Below are 17,279 nucleotides of genomic sequence, written 5' to 3'. Positions count from 1 at the left end.
ATTCTAGTTCCTCCTCAGGAAAATCCCATTCTTTTATTTCTGATTCATTAAAAGAAATAAAGTCATCATGTGTGTCTAACATATCAGTTTCCAAGCTTGCAAACTCGTCATTTATAACCAGAATACCAGTACCTATTCCTAACATAGCACAACCAATTTCCAATTCTAATCGTAGCTTTGTTCCAAAATTTTTGAGTTCTCTTGTTGCTTCTACTCCTGCTCTGCTCAACTCGTATTAGTCTGCAGAATTGGCCAAATTTGCAAAACCAACTGCATATCAATCAACAACCAGTTTACACCAAGTTTGACTTGGCCTTCTATATTTCTCATGTTTATTCCAAGCTCTTTTTGTTAGTCAATGAATGAACATTCACAAACTAGTTCTTATATACACATCTAACCCAGAGAAAATTCAAATTTCTTTGGGTTTAACCCAAAGAAAATTCAGTCCAACCAAACCAGAGAATTTTGTAAGAACTAGTTTATGTGTTTACTTTTAAAAAAATCAAATTATTCATACTCAACTTATCTTCGACTTGTTAAAACTGCAACAAATTTTTTCATAAAAAATTTTTAAATGCACATAAATCAATTACCAAACGAGGACACAACATATCTCTCCTTCCATATCTCTGAACCTCAGCAAGTACACCTTCAATGGCTCGACGTATTCTTCAAACCCTAGTGTCATCATGGCCTAGAGCAAATCGTCGCCGGTGATAAAGCTGATGAACTCTGAAATGCACTCTTGAACTGTTTCCTTGGCGTCCTTGGAGATCTTGGCGTTCGTCGGTAAAGCCTTTTTCATGATTCGACTCACGTTCGCGATCGAAAGGAACCTGTCTTGCTCCCTCGGTGATAGCTCGCTGTTCGAGTTGTTGTGTCCTCCTGATGGGTCAGATTCCGGCGGTGGTGGTGGTGGTGGTGAGAGTGGTGTGAGATGGGTGAGTTTAGGAGTGGGAATGGGGTGAGGAACCTTAGACTACAAAAGAACAGATTGTGGACCTAATCTATTACTAAAAGTTGGATAGGAACCTTAGACCGATTTTCCCTTTTTTTTTTTAATATTCTAAAAAAGAAAATAATTTAGGAAATTAGGCTAAGTTTGACATCTTCAAAATAATTTAAAAAGTTAAAAAGTCACTATCCTATTTAAGTCACATCACCTTATTTAAGTCACATCACCTCTCTACCACATCACTTCAAACTCAACTCATATTTCATAAAAAGTCAAAAAGTGAACTTATTTAGAACATTCCTAACAACCCCTTAATCTATTTAAAAAATTAACCTACTTTTTTAAATCATATTTTAAAAATGTGATTTTGAAATTGAAATTACATTTTTAACATGCAATTTCACCTTGAAATTCCATATTAAAAATGTAATTTCAAAAAGTGAAATCTATGTTATCATAAATTATATTTTCAACATATAATTTTAAGGTGAAAATGTTAAAAATGTAATTTTAAATTAAAATTATATTTTCAAAATGTGATTTTAAAATGTAGATTAGTTTTCCAAATAATTTTAAAAGTGAGTCAATTCTCTAAATTTATTTTTTTTAGAATATTTATAAAAAGAAAACAAAAACTCCAGGCTCTACAGCCATGAGATATTTGATAAAAAAAAAAAAAATCCTTAAAACATTTTATAGAATTTTTAAAACCTCCAACATTACTAAGTAAATTTATGGTCCTTGCATTGTAACATTTTTTTAAAAAAAATAATTAAAATACTGTATTATTTTATTTATTTGTTTATTATTTTATTTATTCACGTGATAAAATTAATTTTTTAAATTTTTTTAAATGTGTAAAAAAGTTAAATAAATCAATAAATTAACTTTTTTTAATTACTAAAATAGACCTTATTCACGTATTAAACAAGAGTAAAAAGTCAGCTTTTTAACTTTATAATTTTTTGGATGATTCTAGTTACACCACTCTTTTACCTACTTACACCTTTCATATAAGATTGTTTTTTTCTTCCAATTTTATCCATACGTGAAATTACTTAAAGGGACAAAACACTAAAATTAAATATATTTGATTATCTCCTTATACCCCTTGAGCTTCAATCCCTACTTCTCTTTTTCCTTTCTCAACTTTTCTTTTCTCTTACACATCTCTTTTGAAAAATTGATAATCATAGTGTTTTGATCATCAAAAAAAGCAATAGATGAAAAAACGGTGGTGAAAAACCATCAAAAAAGTGAAATGGTGGGTTTTTTTATTAGTTTGGTAGGTTTTTGTTTCGATTTTCTAGGCTGGTCTGCGACTTTTGTTCAGTGTTTCGAAATTGAACAAAATAACATAGTTTGGCATCACAGTGCCGAAAAAAAAAATATAAGTCTAGTATCAAATTGCCAAATAAAAGATAAATTTCTAATAATATAAAGCTGAATTTTTTTAATTTGGTCAGCTACTCATTGCCATGTATTTTCAGTATATATATATATATATATTTTTTGCTTGGAATGATTATACTTATACTTATTGCAACAACGCAAGTATTGCATTATTAGTGGACTTCAGTCATGAATTCATTACAGACGAGGTTTGTTAAGTTTTTTTATAAATACAATTCTTTCTTATTTCTAATTTGTATTGAGTTTTATTGATAATTTGACGTACAAATGTATTTATTATGTTTAGATTTTTAGTAGTCGTCAAGCATTAATTAAATAGGCTTCTGATGTTTGAAGGAAGACTGGTTTTGTCATTGTTATAAAGACATCAGATGCAGGAGGTAATGGCAAAAAACCAATACTTATCCTTGCTTGTGAAAGAAGTGGTTATTATAGAGACAACAGAAAGATCAAGGGGGAACGATTGAGGTTGACAGGTTCTAAAAAATGTCGATGTCCATTTCTATTAAGGGAGAAAAAATTACCTACAAATGATGAGTGGATGTTTGTCACGACCCAAACCCGGCCCTATGGGTTTAGCACCGTAACCGGCCAGTAATCCGAGATTACCGAAGGCCTGCAGAACAGTAATGCAGTAAAACAGAGTACAGGGCCTGGCGGAAGCCAATACAGTAAATAAATAGTGTCCATTGAGCTGTGACAGTCTGTATGTAAAAAGGCTTTCATACATTTATACATAAACAGTACAGAACAGTATACACAATATTTACAATCATTCAGACTAGGGACTCGACCCTAGATAACAGTACAGTAACACTCGGTCTATACAGAACAGTAAAACAGTACAGAAGGGGGAATTGTAAAAGACCCCTAAGCCTTAACAGGTAGGCTCGGAACCTCGCAGTGAGGCACATAGGCTGGCTTGACAAAACTGGAGTCTAACCCACGCTCCTAGCTCCGATCTGGTGGCTGAGCACCTACATATATATATAAACAGTGAGCTAAAGCCCAGTGAATAACATAAAGCGTAAAGGGGTTTAGAATGAATGTCCTTACAGTAATGAAAACAGTTCAATTCAATCAGTATTTCAGTCGTTCAGTACAGTAAACAGTCATATGTGGTACATCCATTAGCATAACAGTAACAGTAGGTCTTGGAAGACCGAACAGTAATGATGGCCATCAGTCAGTAAACAGTAGTGGTTCCACGAGGGAACCGACAGAGATCTCTGTAACAGTAACAGTAACAGTAAACAGTAGGTGCTAAGGATGCCACAGTACAGTTCAGAAATAAAGGACATACATTCATTCAGTTAACAGTAATCAGTTCAGAAAACAGTACAGTTCAGTTGTTCAGAAGATAATCATTTGTGAACATATCTTTACACAATCGTTACTCACAGAGTTCTGGGCTACAGTATGCTAGAGCGTGTCTCCCCAGTTGCCAACCCTACACAGTTAACAGATTGAACACACACTAAGCTACACAGTTGGGAAATATCATAACTTAATCCCTAATTTGCCTTGGTGTGTTCTACAACGATATCCTCATCTAAATGTCTTAAACTAGGCCTAAGAATGCCTAGGATGGAATGAGGATGCAAAGATACACTTAGAAAACATTTCGCAAACTTTGCTGAAAATAGGGGCTTCGCTCGAGCGAGACTTTCTCCGCTCGAGCGTAAGTCCAAAATCAAAGGCTTCGCTCGAGCGAGGAATTCTTCGCTCGAGCGGTCTGCAAAACAGTAAAAGTACTGGATGCTGAGATTTTACGCGCGATGGTCGCTCGATGGTCGCTCGAGCGGAGCCCTGGACAAAGGTGCTCGCTCGAGCGGGGAACCCTTCGCTCGAGCGAGGAAGCCAAATCTGGAATTTCCAGATTTGCCTCCCAAGCTCAAACCAAGCATTCAACCACTCCAAACTCGACCTCTTGGGCCCAAATTCTGGAAAACATAACTAAATTCAATGTATAACAAGTTTCAAAGCTCAATTTATGAATTCAAGCCCCAAAGGTGAGTCAATTAAAACCATATTCAAACCCATTTTCAAGAACAACATTCAAACATGCATGAATGAGTTTTAAACCAAATTGAAGCTCCAAAGCTTGCTCAAATGAGCTCATTTCTTTCCAAAACCAGATGAAAACATGGTCCATAACAACAATATGGGCATGCATGTACTAATGTCCATGTAATCAACCTCAAAATGCAACAATACTAACATGCATGCAAGAGATGAGCTTCAATCCAACATGTATGCACCAAAACATGGCTTAACTCTACAATTAAAGCATGAATTGTGCAAGAATGGATTCTAAGACAACAACAAGAAGATGAATATCCTACCTTAGTCTTGTGTTCAAGGTCTAGGAGTTCAAAGTAGCAATCAACACTTCAACAATTCTTCAATTAGCAAGCAAACCCAAGATGGAAGACAAGTTCTCTCACTCTTTCCCTCCCATGGTCGGCTAGGCTCAAGAGAAATGGCTGATGGAAATGTTTTGAGTCAAGTATGCAAGGCTCTAGCATCACTAGGTAATGTGCCACTAAGGGTGGCAATATGGTAAATAAACCAAACTCTTTAATTAGCTTATTTTAATCTAATTTAATCATACTTAATCAATTTTCAGATAATTGTACTATAAAATCACATAAATTATGAGGGTCATAGAACACTAATCGGTTTCGGATTCGGCCGCCGGTAAGGCCTTCAATTAGCAGTTTAAACATATGAACATGAACAGATAATCATACTGTCAACAGATAAAATGCAATTTAACTAACATATACTCAATCAATTCGGTTTCCAATTTCAGTCAGTCAGTTCAGTACTTTAATCAGTTCAATTATCAGTCAGTTATCAGTCAGTTATCAGTCATCATCAATTCCGTTTAGCAGTAATCGGTGATTATCGGTAATCAATCAGTCCCTAATCAGTAAACAGTATGAGGGTTGTTACAGTCTCCCCTCCTTATAAAGAGTTTAGTCCTCTAAACTCGAGTTACCTTCATTCTGGAAGAAAACAGGATTCAGTGGAAACAGTTCAGGATATCGTTTGGCCATGTCATCTTCCCTTTCCCAAGTGGCATACACGCCACCGTGGTTTTGCCAGTCAACTTTCACTAACGGGATCTCTTTGTTCCTCAGTTTCTTGATTCGTCGGTTTACAATCTGTATAGGCCGTTCCTCGTAAGTGTAGTCATCACTCAACACTATCCGAGTAGGCTCAATCACATGGAAGGGATCCCGGAGATAATCTCTTAACATAGAAATGTGGAAGACGTTATGCATATGCTCCATTTCAGGAGGAAGCGCGACTTGATACGCCACCGGATTGATTTTCTCAATGATCTCATATGGTCCGACGTATCTCGGTGCTAACTTGCCTTTGACTCCAAAACGAGTCTGGCCTTTCATTGGTGTCACTTTCACAAAAACGTGATCACCCACTTCATACTCTCTGTCTCGTCTCCTGACATCTGCATAACTTTTCTGTTTACTCTGTGCAGTTTTCAGTCTTTGCTGTATCAGTTTCACTTTTTCAGTTGTTTCATACACAATCTCGGGCCCAAGAAAAGGCCCATCTCAAACTTCTGCCCAACAGATTGGAGACCTACATTTCCTGCCATACAATGCCTCGAAAGGCGCCATACCTATACTCGAATGGTAGCTGTTGTTGTAGGCGAATTCAGCTAATGGCAGATGACTTTCCCAGTCTCCCTGAAAATCAAGGACACACATTCTCAGTAAATCCTCCAGAGTTTGGATGGTCCTTTCTGATTGGCCATCTATCTGAGGATGGTAGGCACTACTCAGTCTCAGTTCAGTACCCAATGCAGTCTGTAGACTTTGCCAAAACCTCAATGTAAACTTCGAATCCCTGTCAGAAACAATAGACACAGGCACTCCATGCAGTCTCATAATTTCATCAATATAGATAACAGCCAATTTGTCCGCATTATAGATTGTCTTGACAGGTAAGAAGTGAGCAGATTTGGTTAGTCTATCAACAATAACCCAAATTGAATCCATACCTTTTCTGGAGCGAGGTAATCCCACGATAAAATCCATGGTGATATGCTCCCATTTCCACTCTGGTATGGATAGGGGTTGCAATAGTCCGGCAGGTCGTTGATGTTCAGCTTTGACCTGTTGGCAATGAAGACATTTGGATACAAAATCAGCAATTCCTTTCTTCATTCCCGGCCACCAGAAATTCTGTTTCAGATCTTGGTACATTTTTGTATTCCCCGGATGGATAGACAATTTCGAATTGTGGCCTTCTTGCAGAACTCTTCTTTTTAGTTCAGTATCATTTGGTACACACAGTCTTTCTTGAAACTTCAGTATATTATTCTCAAATTTGAATCCCGGTCTCGGCTTAGATTCTCTTTCTTCGATGATCTTTTTCAAGAAGTCTTCCAGTTGCTGTTTCTCTTTAATCTCTTCAATCAGTGCTGGTTGGGCAGAAATAGCAGCTAAGGTTCCACCTTGTTCTCTCAGAACAATTTCAATTTCAGATTTTTCAAGGTCACAAAGCAATTCTTTCTGTCCGGTAAGCAAACATGCTAAGTTTCCAATCGATTTCCGGCTCAATGCATCGGCAACGGTATTGGCTTTTCCCGGATGGTACAGTATCTGTAGGTCATAATCTTTAATCAGTTCTAGCCATCTCCGCTGTCTCATGTTCAGTTCTTTCTGTGTGAAGAAATACTTTAAGCTCTTGTGGTCGGTGTATACTTCACATGTCACCCCATACAGATAGTGACGCCAGATTTTCAGTGCAAATACTACTGCAGCAAGTTCCAGATCATGGGTTGGGTAGTTCTTTTCATGTGGTCTCAGTTGTCGGGAAACATAAGCAATAACTCTCCCATTCTGCATTAAAACACACCCCAGACCCTTATGAGAAGCATCACTAAATACAGTATAACCATCCGTACCTGAAGGTAAGGTAAGAACTGGTGCAGTCACTAATCGAGTTTTCAACTCCTGGAAGGCAGATTCCCTTTGGTCAGTCCAGTCAAATGATGTCCCCTTTTGTGTTAACTGAGTCAATGGTAGGGCAATTTTGGAGAAATCTTTGACAAATCTTCTGTAATATCCAGCCAATCCCAAAAAGCTTCGGACTTCAGTCACATTGGTCGGTCTAGGCTAGTTCACTACAGCTTCAATTTTCTATGGATCAACAGAAATTCTATTTTTGCTAACAACATGCCCCAAAAACATAACATGGTCAAGCCAAAATTCACATTTAGACAGTTTAGCATACAGTTTCTGTTCTCTTAAGGTTTGTAGGGCAAGTCTCAGATGATGTTCATGCTGTTCTATACTTTTGGAGTAAATCAATATGTCATCGATAAATACTACAATGAAGTCATCAAGGTATGGTTTAAAAATTCTGTTCATGAGGTCCATAAATGCGGCAGGGGCATTCGTGACTCCGAATGGCATAACTAAAAATTCATAATGGCCATACCTCGTTCTGAAAGCAGTTTTATCAATGTCTTCCGGTTTAACCTTCAGTTGATGATACCCCGATCGGAGATCGATTTTGGAAAACACTTGTGCACCCTGTAACTGATCAAATAAATCATCAATACGCGGTAATGGGTATTTATTCTTTACAGTTACCTTATTCAGTTCACGGTAGTCAATGCACAGTCTTAGTGAGCCATCTTTCTTCTTGACAAACAAAACAGGAGCACCCCATGGCGAAGTGCTAGGTCTGATGAACTTTTTGTCTAACAGTTCTTGCAGTTGCACTTTCAGTTCTTTCAGTTCAATTGGAGCCATTCGGTAAGGAGCTTTAGAAACTGGTTGTGTTCCGGGAATCACATCAACAGTAAATTCAATCTCCCTGTCAGTCAAATCTCCTGGAAGATTATCTGGAAAAACATCTGGAAATTCTCTGACTATAGGAATACAATTCACATCAGTTTTAACACTATCATCAGTAGACACAGTCAGTACAGAACACAGATATCCTTTACACCCCTTTCTAATTAATTTAACAGCTTTCACTGACGAAATCAAATACGGAGGAGGTACTACTCCACTCCCATTAAACACAAATTCAGGCAAACCAGGTGGACGGAAAACAACTTGCTTGGTCACACAGTCAATAGTGGCATGATATTTTTGTAACCAATCCATCCCCAATATTACGTCAAAATGATCAATGTTCAATGGCAGTAAATCAATAAACAGATGCATATCCTCAACAATAATTTCACATGCGGGGTACATATAAGCACATGTCATGGATCCTCCTACGGGTGATGATACGGCTAGCAGATAGTTCATAGGTTCTAAGGGTCTATTCAATTTCCGCGAAAAAGCATGCGATACATAAGAATGCGTAGACCCCGAATCAATCAATACATATGCATTTTGCGTACAGATAGAGAGGATACCTGACACAACGGTCTCAGTGTTTTGCACGTCTCCCGGCACTAGGGCAAACACTCGGCCCTGCCTCATGGGCTCTTTCCCGGTAGCTCTGGGGTTAGGCTTTGGTGCTACAGTTGATGCTGCTGCGCTTGGTGCAGCTTTACTACTGGCTTGTGGAGCAGAGGGGCAGTCTTTAACCATGTGGCCCACCTTGCCACACCTGTAACAGGCTCCAGATATTCTGTAGCAGACCCCCTTGTGCTTCTTGCCACACTCAGGACAGGGTGGTATGAATCCACTCCCTTGACTGGGGCTAGTTGTCGTCCCCGTATTCTGTTTCTTGTTGGCCGGGTTGTGCTTGCCTTTCCTGAATTTGAAACCCTGCCTTTTACCATGCCATTCAGTTGTTGGTGTTTCAGATTGTTTCACTGCTGCAATGTTCGACTCGGCCATCAATGCCCGGTCGAGAACACCCACAAAAGTCGGTAGTTTCAAAACATTTATCCGGTCAAGTATTGCCACATTAAGGCCACCTTCAAATTTTTTGGCCTTCTTATATTCAGTATCCACCATGTGCGGTGCATAACGGGCAAGTTCAGTAAATTTGGTTTCATATTCTGCAACGGACATTGTGCCCTACTTCAGCTGTTCAAACTCAGTTACTTTCCTATCCCTGACACATTGTGGGAAGTACTTTTCAAAGAAGGACTCCTTGAACTGAGCCCAAGTCGTAACAGTATTTGTATCACGGATCAACATCCACCACCTTCTAGCTTCTTCTTGAAGGGTGAAGGTAGCTAACAATACCTTGTTCGCTTCCGAGCACGGAAACACTTCAAATAATTTCTCTGTTTCCAGAACCCAAGCTTCAGCTTTTAACGGTTCAAGGCCTCCCTGAAAGGATGGCGGTTTCATTTTGCTGAACTTCTGGGTCAAAGCAATTATGTCCCCATCATTCACATTCGCATTAAGTTCCGGCTAAACCGGAGGAGGAGGAGGTGGGGGCTGTTGGTTCTGTTGTTGTTCCAGTCTGGCAGTTATCAGTTCTATCATTCTTTCCATTCTTTCCATTCTTGCCTCAGTAGATGAGGACTCAGGTTCATTTGCATTGTCCATTTCACTATAAGCAGTTATAACAGTTTTAAACATAAGCAGTCATTTGTTTACCAGTTTAACACATTAACCTGTATTCAGTCATAGCATAACCACACACTTATCATGCTCATGAGATGCCCTAATAACTTTTCTAGGACACCCTATAGCTCATTTGGACACGTGTGTGCGGTATAACTCGTGGTAAGTATCGCTCTGATACCACTCTGTCACGACCCAAACCCGGCCCTATGGGTTTAGCACCGTAACCGGCCAGTAATCCGAGATTACCGAAGGCCTGCAGAACAGTAATGCAGTAAAACAGAGTACAGGGCCTGGCGGAAGCCAATACAGTAAATAAATAGTGTCCATTGAGCTGTGACAGTCTGTATGTAAAAAGGCTTTCATACATTTATACATAAACAGTACAGAACAGTATACACAATATTTACAATCATTCAGACTAGGGACTCGACCCTAGATAACAGTACAGTAACACTCGGTCTATACAGAACAGTAAAACAGTACAGAAGGGGGAATTGTAAAAGACCCCTAAGCCTTAACAGGTAGGCTCGGAACCTCGCAGTGAGGCACATAGGCTGGCTTGACAAAACTGGAGTCTAACCCACGCTCCTAGCTCCGATCTGGTGGCTGAGCACCTACATATATATATAAACAGTGAGCTAAAGCCCAGTGAATAACATAAAGCGTAAAGGGGTTTAGAATGAATGTCCTTACAGTAATGAAAACAGTTCAATTCAATCAGTATTTCAGTCGTTCAGTACAGTAAACAGTCATATGTGGTACATCCATTAGCATAACAGTAACAGTAGGTCTTGGAAGACCGAACAGTAATGATGGCCATCAGTCAGTAAACAGTAGTGGTTCCACGAGGGAACCGACAGAGATCTCTGTAACAGTAACAGTAACAGTAAACAGTAGGTGCTAAGGATGCCACAGTACAGTTCAGAAATAAAGGACATACATTCATTCAGTTAACAGTAATCAGTTCAGAAAACAGTACAGTTCAGTTGTTCAGAAGATAATCATTTGTGAACATATCTTTACACAATCGTTACTCACAGAGTTCTGGGCTACAGTATGCTAGAGCGTATCTCCCCAGTTGCCAACCCTACACAGTTAATAGATTGAACACACACTAAGCTACACAGTTGGGAAATATCATAACTTAATCCCTAATTTGCCTTGGTGTGTTCTACAACGATATCCTCATCTAAATGTCTTAAACTAGGCCTAAGAATGCCTAGGATGGGATGAGGATGCAAAGATACACTTAGAAAACATTTCGCAAACTTTGCTGAAAATAGGGGCTTCGCTCGAGCGAGACTTTCTCCGCTCGAGCGTAAGTCCAAAATCAAAGGCTTCGCTCGAGCGAGGAATCCTTCGCTCGAGCGGTCTGCAAAACAGTAAAAGTACTGGATGCTGAGATTTTACGCGCGATGGTCGCTCGATGGTCGCTCGAGCGGAGCCCTGGACAAAGGTGCTCGCTCGAGCGGGGAACCCTTCGCTCGAGCGAGGAAGCCAAATCTGGAATTTCCAGATTTGCCTCCCAAGCTCAAACCAAGCATTCAACCACTCCAAACTCGACCTCTTGGGCCCAAATTCTGGAAAACATAACTAAATTCAATGTATAACAAGTTTCAAAGCTCAATTTATGAATTCAAGCCCCAAAGGTGAGTCAATTAAAACCATATTCAAACCCATTTTCAAGAACAACATTCAAACATGCATGAATGAGTTTTAAACCAAATTGAAGCTCCAAAGCTTGCTCAAATGAGCTCATTTCTTTCCAAAACCAGATGAAAACATGGTCCATAACAACAATATGGGCATGCATGTACTAATGTCCATGTAATCAACCTCAAAATGCAACAATACTAACATGCATGCAAGAGATGAGCTTCAATCCAACATGTATGCACCAAAACATGGCTTAACTCTACAATTAAAGCATGAATTGTGCAAGAATGGATTCTAAGACAACAACAAGAAGATGAATATCCTACCTTAGTCTTGTGTTCAAGGTCTAGGAGTTCAAAGTAGCAATCAACACTTCAACAATTCTTCAATTAGCAAGCAAACCCAAGATGGAAGACAAGTTCTCTCACTCTCTCCCTCCCATGGTCGGCTAGGCTCAAGAGAAATGGCTGATGGAAATGTTTTGAGTCAAGTATGCAAGGCTCTAGCATCACTAGGTAATGTGCCACTAAGGGTGGCAATATGGTAAATAAACCAAACTCTTTAATTAGCTTATTTTAATCTAATTTAATCATACTTAATCAATTTTCAGATAATTGTACTATAAAATCACATAAATTATGAGGGTCATAGAACACTAATCGGTTTCGGATTCGGCCGCCGGTAAGGCCTTCAATTAGCAGTTTAAACATATGAACATGAACAGATAATCATACTGTCAACAGATAAAATGCAATTTAACTAACATATACTCAATCAATTCGGTTTCCAATTTCAGTCAGTCAGTTCAGTACTTTAATCAGTTCAATTATCAGTCAGTTATCAGTCATCATCAATTCCGTTTAGCAGTAATCGGTGATTATCGGTAATCAATCAGTCCCTAATCAGTAAACAGTATGAGGGTTGTTACAATGTTGCATGTCTTATGTGGAGTGCACACTCATCCGTCTACTAAATATCTTGAAGGACACTCATTTGCTGGCAGATTATCTAAGAAGAAAACATCCTTATTAGTTGACATGTCGAAGAGTATGGTGCGACCAAAAGAGATATTGGTTACATTGAACAAATGGATGCCTTTAATGCGACAACAATGAAGACAATCTACAACGCACGTCATCGACATCGAGTAGTATAGAGGACGGGAAGATCACAGATGTAACAACTATTAGGGCAATTGTTGATTCAAAATTATGTTAAGTGGCATCAATGTAATGATAGAGAGATGGTGACTGACTTGTTTAGGGCGCACCCAGTTAGTTTGGAGTTGTTACGTGTATTTCCATATGTGTTGATTATGGACTACACATGCAAGACTAATAGATATCGACTCTCTCTCTTAGAGATTGTTGGGGTAACATCAACGGACTTGACTTTTTCAGTTGCTTTTGCTTATATTGGTCATGAACGAGAGGACAACTATACGTAGTGCACTACATAAAATATGTACAAGCAGATGCCAATTGTGGTTTCAGGGCAATAGTTGGGCCGATTGGTTTAAGTGAAGATGATTGGCAACAAGTTAGGTGCAACTTGTTGACTGAGTTGCATTCGAATGTAGTACACTACGTGCAACTATTTGGTTCACAAGAAAGGGTTGGTGAACTTAACTTTATCTTATCATATTTCAAACCTAGCCCTGGATTTGATTATTGGATGACTATGTCTGGCATGGGCTATTTGATAGCATCATACTATCGAGTCGTTCTTTGCCATTTATCTATGCAACAATGCTTGACGTTTTTACCACTTAGATCAATATCGATTGCAATACCTGATCGAAGAGATATCTGCATAGGATTTGTAAATGGAAACCATTTAGTGCAGGTAACTACCGAGCCTATTTACATCATTACCATGTCTTATTTTGTAATTATATTTATTGATTTTATTTGTTATAGGTTTCTTTGCAACCAGGTCATCCAGTACCTCCGATAGCAAATAATTGGATTCGTTTTCATCACCCGTGTGCTATTGGATAGGAGAAAGCATATACTATCTGTATTCAGCAATTCCGTACTCTTATTAGCCCTGACGTAATAACTACCGAAACAATCGATATAGAAGAATTGTGATAGCATGTTTGATTGATGGATGTAAACAATGATAGATTTTATGGACGCTTTTATGGATATTCGTACACTTAATTTTGTTATGAAATATTTTATGAAAACTTTTTATGTTTGATTTTATAGATGCGTGTTTGATTTATGGATATTTTTTGTTAAACTGGATTAATTCAAATTCGTTAACATTCTATTACCGGACAAGCCCAAATTATTATTTAGAGCAAAGTGGCTTTGTAAATGTATAGCAACACAATGCTAGACAAATATATTTCTTCTAGCAGCATAACACCGGAAAAATGTAATTTGTCTATTATTATGTGACTAAACAGACACTTCACAGTGGACGCCATTGACTTTGTTGTGAAGTAAATTGAAATTCTCCAATTGTATAGCAACATAATGCTGGCAAAAAATAGTTTGTCTGGTAACACGACATTGGAGTAATTGAAATTCACTAGCATTTTATTATCGAACAGGCTCAGCACAAATTATTGCCACATCATTTGGGAAGAAGTGACTCTATAAATGTATAGCCACAAAAGGCTGGACAAAACCATTTATTCCGACGTCATAGCACCGAATTTTTGAAAATTGTTTTGCATTGTGTGACCGAACAAGCACTTCAATGTGGACTCTATTGGCTTTGTTGGGAAACGAACATAAATTATCTAACTGAACGGTAACATAATGCTGGGAAACAAAAAATTTTCTAGTAATATGGAACTAGAGTAATTCAAATTGTTTAACATTGTATTACCGAACAGGCCCAGCATAAATAAAAAAAGAATATTGTTTAGGATGAAGTGGCTCTGGAAATATATAGCAATTAAATGCTAGAGGGATCTATTATTTCCAACAACTGAATATCAGAATAATGGAAATTGTTTAACAGTATGTCGCTGAACTGGTCCATAGCACTGAAAAAAATAATGTTACTTCCAGCAAATGGTACCATATCACTCCAAAACACTTTAATACCATTACAATGCATTACAAACAATAACAAATCCATATGTTCGCCAAAATAAATTTCCACTGACATAAATATTGAATACAAAATAGATGTGAAATTGTTTAAAATTCTTCCAAACGTATGACAATTCATTACTTGTCCAACCAAGCATCTAGTTTACAAAAGATCCAAGGCATCCACCAAAACTATGCCATTAGGGAAAAGTATATCCCAAATTTTGTACGGCCTAGGCATTCACAAAAACTATGTCATCAAAAAAAAAAAAAAACTAGATCGCAAATTCTGTACAGGATAGGCTTTCACCAAAAATCACAAACCCAATTAAATTCTAAAATCAAAACCACCAAAGCTATGTTGTGAATGTGCTATTCTTTGTCTATTCGTAAAAAATGATGACATAGATGATATAGATATATGGATAGATACACATACATATGTCTATCAATATAGAGAGAGAAAGAAGAGTTTTTTCACTTACCTTTGGCAAATGAGAAAAGTGAGTTCAATTGTCCACGTCGTCCGAACGCTTCCACGCCAGTGTTGTCTACTTTTCTTTCCTGCGTCGTTCTCTCTTCCCTCCAAAAGTACGGGTGTAAAAAGATTGGTTTTGAAGAGTTTTTTATCATAGGGTTTGTTTTAATAATATATTAGATGTAATGAGAATTTAATTTTTTTTTAAGTGGTGTAATGAGATAGAGGGTGTAAGGAGATAAAAGAGTGGTGTAAGTAGAATCACCCTAGCTTTTTAGTCAAAAAAACCAACTTTTTTACTCAAAATAACCCAGTTTTTTGTCAAAAAAGCTACAAAAAAAGTCAAAAAGTCAATTTTTTACCAACTTCTCAAAACACCACTCAAACTTGTTGGTTACGGAGTATTTTTTTTAAATATTCTAAAAAATAATAATTTAAAGAATTGATCCATTTTTTTAATTATTTAGGAAATTAACCTGCTTTTTAAAATTACATTTTGAAAATATAATTTAAAATTGAAATTGTATTTTCAACATACAATTTCACATTGAAATCGCATGTTGAAAATGCAATTTATGATGACATGGATTTCATTTTTTAAAATTACATTTTCAACATGCAATTTCATCGCATATTGAAAAAGCAATTTCAATTTCAAAATCGCGTTTTCAAAAAAAAAAAAATTTCCTAAATAGTTTGAAAAATGAATCAATTCTTTAAATTGTTTTTTTTTTTAGAATATTAAAAAAAAAAACCTCGTTGGTTACATCAACTATAATTTTTGTAATCGATGGTCCGCCAATAATAGACAAAAATATTATAATAAATTTTTTTTTTTCCAAAGCAATACTATATCCTTATCACCAAAAAATTTCATTTATCAAATTATTACAATCAAGACAAAATAATTATTCGATCTAATACCATACCTCCCTAAAAATGAACTTCTCAATCATTTTTCCTAAATTGATTCTATTGTTTTAATATAATATTTATTGTGCTAAAATAATACTTTAACAATATGTGGAAGTATATCAAATTATATAAGAATAAAAAATATACATAAAAATTTATTAATATTATCGTTAAATGCTCATTGAACCATCTTTATTGTGTCAAGTTATTTATCGTCATTCAATTTATATTTATATGACATAATTATATATTTTATCAAAAGAAAGATAATTGACCAGATGCATGGTTTAAAATAAACAATAAACTGTACCAAAAATATTAAAATAAATAAATAATAATTTTATAAATAAACATAATTACACATTTAAATACACACCTTGATTGTTAAGTAAAGCTGTTTAGGTCTATCTTCGAGGATAAAATTAGAATTAACAAACAAAATAAAACATATATTTTAATATAAAAATATGTCATAATTATTTTTATATTCATACGATTAATAAATTTTGATAAAAAAATGACTTAAGTATTATATAAATTAAAATCTGAATGAAACTTAATATAATTTTGTTAAATTTATAAACTTATGTTTTCTTTTCAAATATTAAAGATTAATGTAATTATATAAAATTTATGGAGCTCATTGCTTCTTTTTTTTTTTTTCAAAATGATTACCTTGTGTGGTTTCATAAAATTTTTAAAAATTAAGTTTTTTTATTTTTTGCGTTTTTTGTTTTTAGTCAAAAAAAAATTAATATTTTGAGATTTTTTTAAATTTTTTTTTAGATACACTTAATTTAAATATGTTTAAAAAACATAATATTTATGAAAAATTATTTTAAAAATTCATCAAATATAAAAAATGTAAAAATATATACAAATTCAACACATTTTCATATTCATATGTATTTAATGAATTTTTAAATATTTGTTCACAAATATTTTACTGTGCTCCGTTTGTTTAGGCAGAAAACATTTTTTTTTTTTTGTATTTTATGGTATAATGGGAAATAAAAGTTAACGAAAAATATTTTTCATGATTAATAGAAAATAAGCATATATAAGCAGAAAACATTTTCTGCTTTTAAAAGGCAAAAAATATTTTTCAGATTAAAGTCTTATCAATGTCATTATATTATAACAACCACTTTCACCTCACCACCACCATCACCACGTCCACTACCATTATCGCCATCGCTATCACCGCTATTGACGCCCCCATCACCAAGCCACCACTTCTAGCTCCACCTTTGTTTCACCATCACCATTGCAAAACA

The sequence above is a fragment of the Camellia sinensis genome, chromosome 1 (genome assembly GCF_055761805.1).
Source record: "Camellia sinensis isolate YWXY chromosome 1, ASM5576180v1, whole genome shotgun sequence".
In the NCBI taxonomy this organism is placed as follows: domain Eukaryota; kingdom Viridiplantae; phylum Streptophyta; class Magnoliopsida; order Ericales; family Theaceae; genus Camellia; species Camellia sinensis.
Note: the sequence above shows the minus strand (reverse complement) of the source record.